The sequence below is a fragment of the Mytilus galloprovincialis genome, chromosome 12 (assembly GCF_965363235.1).
Source record: "Mytilus galloprovincialis chromosome 12, xbMytGall1.hap1.1, whole genome shotgun sequence".
NCBI lineage: Eukaryota > Metazoa > Mollusca > Bivalvia > Mytilida > Mytilidae > Mytilus > Mytilus galloprovincialis.
In genome coordinates this window covers 50,460,108-50,473,537 of record NC_134849.1, presented here as the reverse complement: position 1 = coordinate 50,473,537, position 13,430 = coordinate 50,460,108, and positions in this window count along the sequence as shown.

Genomic DNA, 13,430 nt, shown 5'->3' with positions numbered 1-13,430 from the left:
ACTGAGTAGGGGATGTTATTACATGTTAAAAAAAATTGGGTGCAAGTAGTGATTTGGTTCAGTCCAAAAAGGTCATATTTTATCACGTCTGAAGCTTTCAAACTGAATTTTACACCCCCTAAACACAGAATTGTCAATATTTTGAGTTAGAGCTGGTAGAGGTTTCTATAATTTTGATATTATTTGTCTCACTGGTAGTACACTACGCTGTAAAAATCTTTTTGAGAAAGAGCAGGTGCGAACTTTTTAATTTGAATTTATTGTCTAAAAGAAATGCACTACGAAATAACTGTGTTCTCGGGCCATATAGAAAGATAGTGAACACGTTTTCTCTTTTCAAACAAAAGGATCTATCATATACTACAAAAAAATGTCAACCAAACTCGCACAACCTTTATTACGATAGGAAAGAAAAAAGAATTTATATGTTTTTTTTTTACTATGAATTAATTTCGAAAATTATCCCAAAATTCAGTTAAAAGAAAAATACATTTAATATAATAAAATAAAAAGAGTGAGTGTCGAGTTGGCGAAGTGGTATCCCTGCTGCCGAGCCGAGACTCGACAAACAAGGATAGAACTATCTGCTTTAGTCTCAGAAGTAAGTGATCATCTATCCACTACGCTACGGCTCACCCGATATCTAATAGGAAAATTTAACTATATAAACTGTATTGGCTTTGTTGTGCAATATCCTGTATGTACATACGCATGTGTAATTATATATCGTCATGCATATATTGTGGGAATTTTAAATACTTTTGTCAATATGTTTTTCAATTGAAGATTATAGAATCAAAATCAAAATGAAAGTAGATCTACACCACTTATCAACAGTTCAATAAAATTTCTTATGACAGTTGAAAATATTTACTATTAAGGAACTGGGAATTATCACTTGTGATGAAACTATCGTAAATATCAGATTAAAAATTCTTGATAAAAACTGAACCAAGGGAGTATAAGATTCGATCCCATCTCCTCTTAATTGCGAGTCTAACGTGTTAACTGCTCGTCTAAAAAGAAATGTAAATACAGTTGTGATTAATTGAGGCTATTTATATATTATGACCAATGACATTTTTTTTACATATGAGAACACGTACGATGAAGGGTATATGAGAAATGACGTATATTTTTTTTTCTTCTTTGGCAGAGCAGGGAAAGATATTTGCTAACAAGAAAAAGAAAAGAATGATACACGACCAGACAAAAAGAACAAATTCCGAATCGGCGAGTTTTTCGTAATTTTTTTTACGCCTTGTATTATCAGCTCTGTCTGGTAAATAAGGGCCGGTGTGGGTTTTTTTCTGAATCCCATTTATGATGATAAATAATGCCACATTAAGACTTAAGATCACGATGAAAAATAATTCGAAACATAAAACATTCACGGAAATATGGAAAAAGAATAAATTTAGACATTAACGTCCTGTGATGAAAATTTCTACGGAGGACACTTTAGTTTTGTCGTGCTTTCCCTTTTCACTATATGGTCCAAGGACACAGTTATCGTCCTTTGGTTTTCGTTGTCTACGAATATAGTCCCTAGTGTAAACAGTGTATAACTTGAATGTTTTATTTGATACACTTTCCCAATTTATTTCTTGATATTAAATGGATGAAATACTGAGTAGGGGATGTTATTACATGTTAAAAAAAAATTGGGTGCAAGTAGTGATTTGGTCCAGTCCAAAAAGGTCATATTTTATCACGTCTGAAGCTTTCAAACTGAATTTTACACCCCCTAAACACAGAATTGTCAATATTTTGAGTTAGAGCTGGTAGAGGTTTCTATAATTTTGATATTATTTGTCTCACTGGTAGTACACTACGCTGTAAAAATCTTTTTGAGAAAGAGCAGGTGCGAACTTTTTAATTTGAATTTATTGTCTAAAAGAAATGCACTACGAAATAACTGTGTTCTCGGGCCATATAGAAAGATAGTGAACACGTTTTCTCTTTTCAAACAAAAGGATCTATCATATACTACTAAAAAAAATGTCAACCAAACTCGCACAACCTTTATTACGATAGGAAAGAAAAAAGAATTTATATGTTTTTTTTTTACTATGAATTAATTTCGAAAATTATCCCAAAATTCAGTTAAAAGAAAAATACATTTAATATAATAAAATAAAAAGAGTGAGTGTCGAGTTGGCGAAGTGGTATCCCTGCTGCCGAGCCGAGACTCGACAAACAAGGATAGAACTATCTGCTTTAGTCTCAGAAGTAAGTGATCATCTATCCACTACGCTACGGCTCACCCGATATCTAATAGGAAAATTTAACTATATAAACTGTATTGGCTTTGTTGTGCAATATCCTGTATGTACATACGCATGTGTAATTATATATCGTCATGCATATATTGTGGGAATTTTAAATACTTTTGTCAATATGTTTTTCAATTGAAGATTATAGAATCAAAATCAAAATGAAAGTAGATCTACACCACTTATCAACAGTTCAATAAAATTTCTTATGACAGTTGAAAATATTTACTATTAAGGAACTGGGAATTATCACTTGTGATGAAACTATCGTAAATATCAGATTAAAAATTCTTGATAAAAACTGAACCAAGGGAGTATAAGATTCGATCCCATCTCCTCTTAATTGCGAGTCTAACGTGTTAACTGCTCGTCTAAAAAGAAATGTAAATACAGTTCTGATTAATTGAGGCTATTTATATATTATGACCAATGACATTTTTTTTTTACATATGAGAACACGTACGATGAAGGGTATATGAGAAATGACGTATATTTTTTTCTTCTTTGGCAGAGCAGGGAAAGATATTTGCTAACAAGAAAAAGAAAAGAATGATACACGACCAGACAAAAAGAACAAATTCCGAATCGGCGAGTTTTTCGTAATTTTTTTTACGCCTTGTATTATCAGCTCTGTCTGGTAAATAAGGGCCGGTGTGGTTTTTTTTTCTGAATCCCATTTATGATGATAAATAATGCAACACTAAGACTAAAGATCACGATGAAAAATAATTCGAAACATAAAACATTCACGGAAATATGGAAAAAGAATAAATTTAGACATTAACGTCCTGTGATGAAAATTTCTACGGAGGACACTTTAGTTTTGTCGTGCTTTCCCTTTTCACTATATGGTCCAAGGACACAGTTATCGTCCTTTGGTTTTCGTTGTCTACGAATATAGTCCCTAGTGTAAACAGTGTATAACTTGAATGTTTTATTTGATACACTTTCCCAATTTATTTCTTGATATTAAATGGATGAAATACTGAGTAGGGGATGTTATTACATGTTAAAAAAAAATTGGGTGCAAGTAGTGATTTGGTCCAGTCCAAAAAGGTCATATTTTATCACGTCTGAAGCTTTCAAACTGAATTTTACACCCCTAAACACAGAATTGTCAATATTTTGAGTTAGAGCTGGTAGAGGTTTCTATAATTTTGATATTATTTGTCTCACTGGTAGTACACTACGCTGTAAAAATCTTTTTGAGAAAGAGCAGGTGCGAACTTTTTAATTTGAATTTATTGTCTAAAAGAAATGCACTACGAAATAACTGTGTTCTCGGGCCATATAGAAAGATAGTGAACACGTTTTCTCTTTTCAAACAAAAGGATCTATCATATACTACAAAACAATGTCAACCAAACTCGCACAACCTTTATTACGATAGGAAAGAAAAAAGAATTTATATGTTTTTTTTTTACTATGAATTAATTTCGAAAATTATCCCAAAATTCAGTTAAAAGAAAAATACATTTAATATAATAAAATAAAAAGAGTGAGTGTCGAGTTGGCGAAGTGGTATCCCTGCTGCCGAGCCGAGACTCGACAAACAAGGATAGAACTATCTGCTTTAGTCTCAGAAGTAAGTGATCATCTATCCACTACGCTACGGCTCACCCGATATCTAATAGGAAAATTTAACTATATAAACTGTATTGGCTTTGTTGTGCAATATCCTGTATGTACATACGCATGTGTAATTATATATCGTCATGCATATATTGTGGGAATTTTAAATACTTTTGTCAATATGTTTTTCAATTGAAGATTATAGAATCAAAATCAAAATGAAAGTAGATCTACACCACTTATCAACAGTTCAATAAAATTTCTTATGACAGTTGAAAATATTTACTATTAAGGAACTGGGAATTATCACTTGTGATGAAACTATCGTAAATATCAGATTAAAAATTCTTGATAAAAACTGAACCAAGGGAGTATAAGATTCGATCCCATCTCCTCTTAATTGCGAGTCTAACGTGTTAACTGCTCGTCTAAAAAGAAATGTAAATACAGTTCTGATTAATTGAGGCTATTTATATATTATGACCAATGACATTTTTTTTTTACATATGAGAACACGTACGATGAAGGGTATATGAGAAATGACGTATATTTTTTTCTTCTTTGGCAGAGCAGGGAAAGATATTTGCTAACAAGAAAAAGAAAAGAATGATACACGACCAGACAAAAAGAACAAATTCCGAATCGGCGAGTTTTTCGTAATTTTTTTTACGCCTTGTATTATCAGCTCTGTCTGGTAAATAAGGGCCGGTGTGGTTTTTTTTTCTGAATCCCATTTATGATGATAAATAATGCAACACTAAGACTAAAGATCACGATGAAAAATAATTCGAAACATAAAACATTCACGGAAATATGGAAAAAGAATAAATTTAGACATTAACGTCCTGTGATGAAAATTTCTACGGAGGACACTTTAGTTTTGTCGTGCTTTCCCTTTTCACTATATGGTCCAAGGACACAGTTATCGTCCTTTGGTTTTCGTTGTCTACGAATATAGTCCCTAGTGTAAACAGTGTATAACTTGAATGTTTTATTTGATACACTTTCCCAATTTATTTCTTGATATTAAATGGATGAAATACTGAGTAGGGGATGTTATTACATGTTAAAAAAAAATTGGGTGCAAGTAGTGATTTGGTCCAGTCCAAAAAGGTCATATTTTATCACGTCTGAAGCTTTCAAACTGAATTTTACACCCCTAAACACAGAATTGTCAATATTTTGAGTTAGAGCTGGTAGAGGTTTCTATAATTTTGATATTATTTGTCTCACTGGTAGTACACTACGCTGTAAAAATCTTTTTGAGAAAGAGCAGGTGCGAACTTTTTAATTTGAATTTATTGTCTAAAAGAAATGCACTACGAAATAACTGTGTTCTCGGGCCATATAGAAAGATAGTGAACACGTTTTCTCTTTTCAAACAAAAGGATCTATCATATACTACAAAACAATGTCAACCAAACTCGCACAACCTTTATTACGATAGGAAAGAAAAAAGAATTTATATGTTTTTTTTTTACTATGAATTAATTTCGAAAATTATCCCAAAATTCAGTTAAAAGAAAAATACATTTAATATAATAAAATAAAAAGAGTGAGTGTCGAGTTGGCGAAGTGGTATCCCTGCTGCCGAGCCGAGACTCGACAAACAAGGATAGAACTATCTGCTTTAGTCTCAGAAGTAAGTGATCATCTATCCACTACGCTACGGCTCACCCGATATCTAATAGGAAAATTTAACTATATAAACTGTATTGGCTTTGTTGTGCAATATCCTGTATGTACATACGCATGTGTAATTATATATCGTCATGCATATATTGTGGGAATTTTAAATACTTTTGTCAATATGTTTTTCAATTGAAGATTATAGAATCAAAATCAAAATGAAAGTAGATCTACACCACTTATCAACAGTTCAATAAAATTTCTTATGACAGTTGAAAATATTTACTATTAAGGAACTGGGAATTATCACTTGTGATGAAACTATCGTAAATATCAGATTAAAAATTCTTGATAAAAACTGAACCAAGGGAGTATAAGATTCGATCCCATCTCCTCTTAATTGCGAGTCTAACGTGTTAACTGCTCGTCTAAAAAGAAATGTAAATACAGTTCTGATTAATTGAGGCTATTTATATATTATGACCAATGACATTTTTTTTACATATGAGAACACGTACGATGAAGGGTATATGAGAAATGACGTATATTTTTTTCTTCTTTGGCAGAGCAGGGAAAGATATTTGCTAACAAGAAAAAGAAAAGAATGATACACGACCAGACAAAAAGAACAAATTCCGAATCGGCGAGTTTTTCGTAATTTTTTTTACGCCTTGTATTATCAGCTCTGTCTGGTAAATAAGGGCCGGTGTGGTTTTTTTTCTGAATCCCATTTATGATGATAAATAATGCAACACTAAGACTAAAGATCACGATGAAAAATAATTCGAAACATAAAACATTCACGGAAATATGGAAAAAGAATAAATTTAGACATTAACGTCCTGTGATGAAAATTTCTACGGAGGACACTTTAGTTTTGTCGTGCTTTCCCTTTTCACTATATGGTCCAAGGACACAGTTATCGTCCTTTGGTTTTCGTTGTCTACGAATATAGTCCCTAGTGTAAACAGTGTATAACTTGAATGTTTTATTTGATACACTTTCCCAATTTATTTCTTGATATTAAATGGATGAAATACTGAGTAGGGGATGTTATTACATGTTAAAAAAAAATTGGGTGCAAGTAGTGATTTGGTCCAGTCCAAAAAGGTCATATTTTATCACGTCTGAAGCTTTCAAACTGAATTTTACACCCCCTAAACACAGAATTGTCAATATTTTGAGTTAGAGCTGGTAGAGGTTTCTATAATTTTGATATTATTTGTCTCACTGGTAGTACACTACGCTGTAAAAATCTTTTTGAGAAAGAGCAGGTGCGAACTTTTTAATTTGAATTTATTGTCTAAAAGAAATGCACTACGAAATAACTGTGTTCTCGGGCCATATAGAAAGATAGTGAACACGTTTTCTCTTTTCAAACAAAAGGATCTATCATATACTACAAAAAAATGTCAACCAAACTCGCACAACCTTTATTACGATAGGAAAGAAAAAAGAATTTATATGTTTTTTTTTACTATGAATTAATTTCGAAAATTATCCCAAAATTCAGTTAAAAGAAAAATACATTTAATATAATAAAATAAAAAGAGTGAGTGTCGAGTTGGCGACGTGGTATCCCTGCTGCCGAGCCGAGACTCGACAAACAAGGATAGAACTATCTGCTTTAGTCTCAGAAGTAAGTGATCATCTATCCACTACGCTACGGCTCACCCGATATCTAATAGGAAAATTTAACTATATAAACTGTATTGGCTTTGTTGTGCAATATCCTGTATGTACATACGCATGTGTAATTATATATCGTCATGCATATATTGTGGGAATTTTAAATACTTTTGTCAATATGTTTTTCAATTGAAGATTATAGAATCAAAATCAAAATGAAAGTAGATCTACACCACTTATCAACAGTTCAATAAAATTTCTTATGACAGTTGAAAATATTTACTATTAAGGAACTGGGAATTATCACTTGTGATGAAACTATCGTAAATATCAGATTAAAAATTCTTGATAAAAACTGAACCAAGGGAGTATAAGATTCGATCCCATCTCCTCTTAATTGCGAGTCTAACGTGTTAACTGCTCGTCTAAAAAGAAATGTAAATACAGTTCTGATTAATTGAGGCTATTTATATATTATGACCAATGACATTTTTTTTTACATATGAGAACACGTACGATGAAGGGTATATGAGAAATGACGTATATTTTTTTCTTCTTTGGCAGAGCAGGGAAAGATATTTGCTAACAAGAAAAAGAAAAGAATGATACACGACCAGACAAAAAGAACAAATTCCGAATCGGCGAGTTTTTCGTAATTTTTTTTACGCCTTGTATTATCAGCTCTGTCTGGTAAATAAGGGCCGGTGTGGTTTTTTTTCTGAATCCCATTTATGATGATAAATAATGCAACACTAAGACTAAAGATCACGATGAAAAATAATTCGAAACATAAAACATTCACGGAAATATGGAAAAAGAATAAATTTAGACATTAACGTCCTGTGATGAAAATTTCTACGGAGGACACTTTAGTTTTGTCGTGCTTTCCCTTTTCACTATATGGTCCAAGGACACAGTTATTGTCCTTTGGTTTTCGTTGTCTACGAATATAGTCCCTAGTGTAAACAGTGTATAACTTGAATGTTTTATTTGATACACTTTCCCAATTTATTTCTTGATATTAAATGGATGAAATACTGAGTAGGGGATGTTATTACATGTTAAAAAAAATTGGGTGCAAGTAGTGATTTGGTTCAGTCCAAAAAGGTCATATTTTATCACGTCTGAAGCTTTCAAACTGAATTTTACACCCCCTAAACACAGAATTGTCAATATTTTGAGTTAGAGCTGGTAGAGGTTTCTATAATTTTGATATTATTTGTCTCACTGGTAGTACACTACGCTGTAAAAATCTTTTTGAGAAAGAGCAGGTGCGAACTTTTTAATTTGAATTTATTGTCTAAAAGAAATGCACTACGAAATAACTGTGTTCTCGGGCCATATAGAAAGATAGTGAACACGTTTTCTCTTTTCAAACAAAAGGATCTATCATATACTACAAAAAAATGTCAACCAAACTCGCACAACCTTTATTACGATAGGAAAGAAAAAAGAATTTATATGTTTTTTTTTTACTATGAATTAATTTCGAAAATTATCCCAAAATTCAGTTAAAAGAAAAATACATTTAATATAATAAAATAAAAAGAGTGAGTGTCGAGTTGGCGAAGTGGTATCCCTGCTGCCGAGCCGAGACTCGACAAACAAGGATAGAACTATCTGCTTTAGTCTCAGAAGTAAGTGATCATCTATCCACTACGCTACGGCTCACCCGATATCTAATAGGAAAATTTAACTATATAAACTGTATTGGCTTTGTTGTGCAATATCCTGTATGTACATACGCATGTGTAATTATATATCGTCATGCATATATTGTGGGAATTTTAAATACTTTTGTCAATATGTTTTTCAATTGAAGATTATAGAATCAAAATCAAAATGAAAGTAGATCTACACCACTTATCAACAGTTCAATAAAATTTCTTATGACAGTTGAAAATATTTACTATTAAGGAACTGGGAATTATCACTTGTGATGAAACTATCGTAAATATCAGATTAAAAATTCTTGATAAAAACTGAACCAAGGGAGTATAAGATTCGATCCCATCTCCTCTTAATTGCGAGTCTAACGTGTTAACTGCTCGTCTAAAAAGAAATGTAAATACAGTTGTGATTAATTGAGGCTATTTATATATTATGACCAATGACATTTTTTTTTACATATGAGAACACGTACGATGAAGGGTATATGAGAAATGACGTATATTTTTTTTTCTTCTTTGGCAGAGCAGGGAAAGATATTTGCTAACAAGAAAAAGAAAAGAATGATACACGACCAGACAAAAAGAACAAATTCCGAATCGGCGAGTTTTTCGTAATTTTTTTTACGCCTTGTATTATCAGCTCTGTCTGGTAAATAAGGGCCGGTGTGGGTTTTTTTCTGAATCCCATTTATGATGATAAATAATGCCACATTAAGACTTAAGATAACGATGAAAAATAATTCGAAACATAAAACATTCACGGAAATATGGAAAAAGAATAAATTTAGACATTAACGTCCTGTGATGAAAATTTCTACGGAGGACACTTTAGTTTTGTCGTGCTTTCCCTTTTCACTATATGGTCCAAGGACACAGTTATCGTCCTTTGGTTTTCGTTGTCTACGAATATAGTCCCTAGTGTAAACAGTGTATAACTTGAATGTTTTATTTGATACACTTTCCCAATTTATTTCTTGATATTAAATGGATGAAATACTGAGTAGGGGATGTTATTACATGTTAAAAAAAAATTGGGTGCAAGTAGTGATTTGGTCCAGTCCAAAAAGGTCATATTTTATCACGTCTGAAGCTTTCAAACTGAATTTTACACCCCCTAAACACAGAATTGTCAATATTTTGAGTTAGAGCTGGTAGAGGTTTCTATAATTTTGATATTATTTGTCTCACTGGTAGTACACTACGCTGTAAAAATCTTTTTGAGAAAGAGCAGGTGCGAACTTTTTAATTTGAATTTATTGTCTAAAAGAAATGCACTACGAAATAACTGTGTTCTCGGGCCATATAGAAAGATAGTGAACACGTTTTCTCTTTTCAAACAAAAGGATCTATCATATACTACAAAAAAATGTCAACCAAACTCGCACAACCTTTATTACGATAGGAAAGAAAAAAGAATTTATATGTTTTTTTTTTACTATGAATTAATTTCGAAAATTATCCCAAAATTCAGTTAAAAGAAAAATACATTTAATATAATAAAATAAAAAGAGTGAGTGTCGAGTTGGCGAAGTGGTATCCCTGCTGCCGAGCCGAGACTCGACAAACAAGGATAGAACTATCTGCTTTAGTCTCAGAAGTAAGTGATCATCTATCCACTACGCTACGGCTCACCCGATATCTAATAGGAAAATTTAACTATATAAACTGTATTGGCTTTGTTGTGCAATATCCTGTATGTACATACGCATGTGTAATTATATATCGTCATGCATATATTGTGGGAATTTTAAATACTTTTGTCAATATGTTTTTCAATTGAAGATTATAGAATCAAAATCAAAATGAAAGTAGATCTACACCACTTATCAACAGTTCAATAAAATTTCTTATGACAGTTGAAAATATTTACTATTAAGGAACTGGGAATTATCACTTGTGATGAAACTATCGTAAATATCAGATTAAAAATTCTTGATAAAAACTGAACCAAGGGAGTATAAGATTCGATCCCATCTCCTCTTAATTGCGAGTCTAACGTGTTAACTGCTCGTCTAAAAAGAAATGTAAATACTGTTCTGATTAATTGAGGCTATTTATATATTATGACCAATGACATTTTTTTTTACATATGAGAACACGTACGATGAAGGGTATATGAGAAATGACGTATATTTTTTTCTTCTTTGGCAGAGCAGGGAAAGATATTTGCTAACAAGAAAAAGAAAAGAATGATACACGACCAGACAAAAAGAACAAATTCCGAATCGGCGAGTTTTTCGTAATTTTTTTTACGCCTTGTATTATCAGCTCTGTCTGGTAAATAAGGGCCGGTGTGGTTTTTTTTCTGAATCCCATTTATGATGATAAATAATGCAACACTAAGACTAAAGATCACGATGAAAAATAATTCGAAACATAAAACATTCACGGAAATATGGAAAAAGAATAAATTTAGACATTAACGTCCTGTGATGAAAATTTCTACGGAGGACACTTTAGTTTTGTCGTGCTTTCCCTTTTCACTATATGGTCCAAGGACACAGTTATCGTCCTTTGGTTTTCGTTGTCTACGAATATAGTCCCTAGTGTAAACAGTGTATAACTTGAATGTTTTATTTGATACACTTTCCCAATTTATTTCTTGATATTAAATGGATGAAATACTGAGTAGGGGATGTTATTACATGTTAAAAAAAAATTGGGTGCAAGTAGTGATTTGGTCCAGTCCAAAAAGGTCATATTTTATCACGTCTGAAGCTTTCAAACTGAATTTTACACCCCCTAAACACAGAATTGTCAATATTTTGAGTTAGAGCTGGTAGAGGTTTCTATAATTTTGATATTATTTGTCTCACTGGTAGTACACTACGCTGTAAAAATCTTTTTGAGAAAGAGCAGGTGCGAACTTTTTAATTTGAATTTATTGTCTAAAAGAAATGCACTACGAAATAACTGTGTTCTCGGGCCATATAGAAAGATAGTGAACACGTTTTCTCTTTTCAAACAAAAGGATCTATCATATACTACAAAAAAATGTCAACCAAACTCGCACAACCTTTATTACGATAGGAAAGAAAAAAGAATTTATATGTTTTTTTTTACTATGAATTAATTTCGAAAATTATCCCAAAATTCAGTTAAAAGAAAAATACATTTAATATAATAAAATAAAAAGAGTGAGTGTCGAGTTGGCGAAGTGGTATCCCTGCTGCCGAGCCGAGACTCGACAAACAAGGATAGAACTATCTGCTTTAGTCTCAGAAGTAAGTGATCATCTATCCACTACGCTACGGCTCACCCGATATCTAATAGGAAAATTTAACTATATAAACTGTATTGGCTTTGTTGTGCAATATCCTGTATGTACATACGCATGTGTAATTATATATCGTCATGCATATATTGTGGGAATTTTAAATACTTTTGTCAATATGTTTTTCAATTGAAGATTATAGAATCAAAATCAAAATGAAAGTAGATCTACACCACTTATCAACAGTTCAATAAAATTTCTTATGACAGTTGAAAATATTTACTATTAAGGAACTGGGAATTATCACTTGTGATGAAACTATCGTAAATATCAGATTAAAAATTCTTGATAAAAACTGAACCAAGGGAGTATAAGATTCGATCCCATCTCCTCTTAATTGCGAGTCTAACGTGTTAACTGCTCGTCTAAAAAGAAATGTAAATACAGTTCTGATTAATTGAGGCTATTTATATATTATGACCAATGACATTTTTTTTTACATATGAGAACACGTACGATGAAGGGTATATGAGAAATGACGTATATTTTTTTCTTCTTTGGCAGAGCAGGGAAAGATATTTGCTAACAAGAAAAAGAAAAGAATGATACACGACCAGACAAAAAGAACAAATTCCGAATCGGCGAGTTTTTCGTAATTTTTTTTACGCCTTGTATTATCAGCTCTGTCTGGTAAATAAGGGCCGGTGTGTTTTTTTTCTGAATCCCATTTATGATGATAAATAATGAAACACTAAGACTAAAGATCACGATGAAAAATAATTCGAAACATAAAACATTCACGGAAATATGGAAAAAGAATAAATTTAGACATTAACGTCCTGTGATGAAAATTTCTACGGAGGACACTTTAGTTTTGTCGTGCTTTCCCTTTTCACTATATGGTCCAAGGACACAGTTATCGTCCTTTGGTTTTCGTTGTCTACGAATATAGTCCCTAGTGTAAACAGTGTATAACTTGAATGTTTTATTTGATACACTTTCCCAATTTATTTCTTGATATTAAATGGATGAAATACTGAGTAGGGGATGTTATTACAAAAAAAAAAAAAATTTGGGTGCAAGTAGTGATTTGGTCCAGTCCAAAAAGGTCATATTTTATCACGTCTGAAGCTTTCAAACTGAATTTTACACCCCCTAAACACAGAATTGTCAATATTTTGAGTTAGAGCTGGTAGAGGTTTCTATAATTTTGATATTATTTGTCTCACTGGTAGTACACTACGCTGTAAAAATCTTTTTGAGAAAGAGCAGGTGCGAACTTTTTAATTTGAATTTATTGTCTAAAAGAAATGCACTACGAAATAACTGTGTTCTCGGGCCATATAGAAAGATAGTGAACACGTTTTCTCTTTTCAAACAAAAGGATCTATCATATACTACAAAAAAATGTCAACCAAACTCGCACAACCTTTATTACGA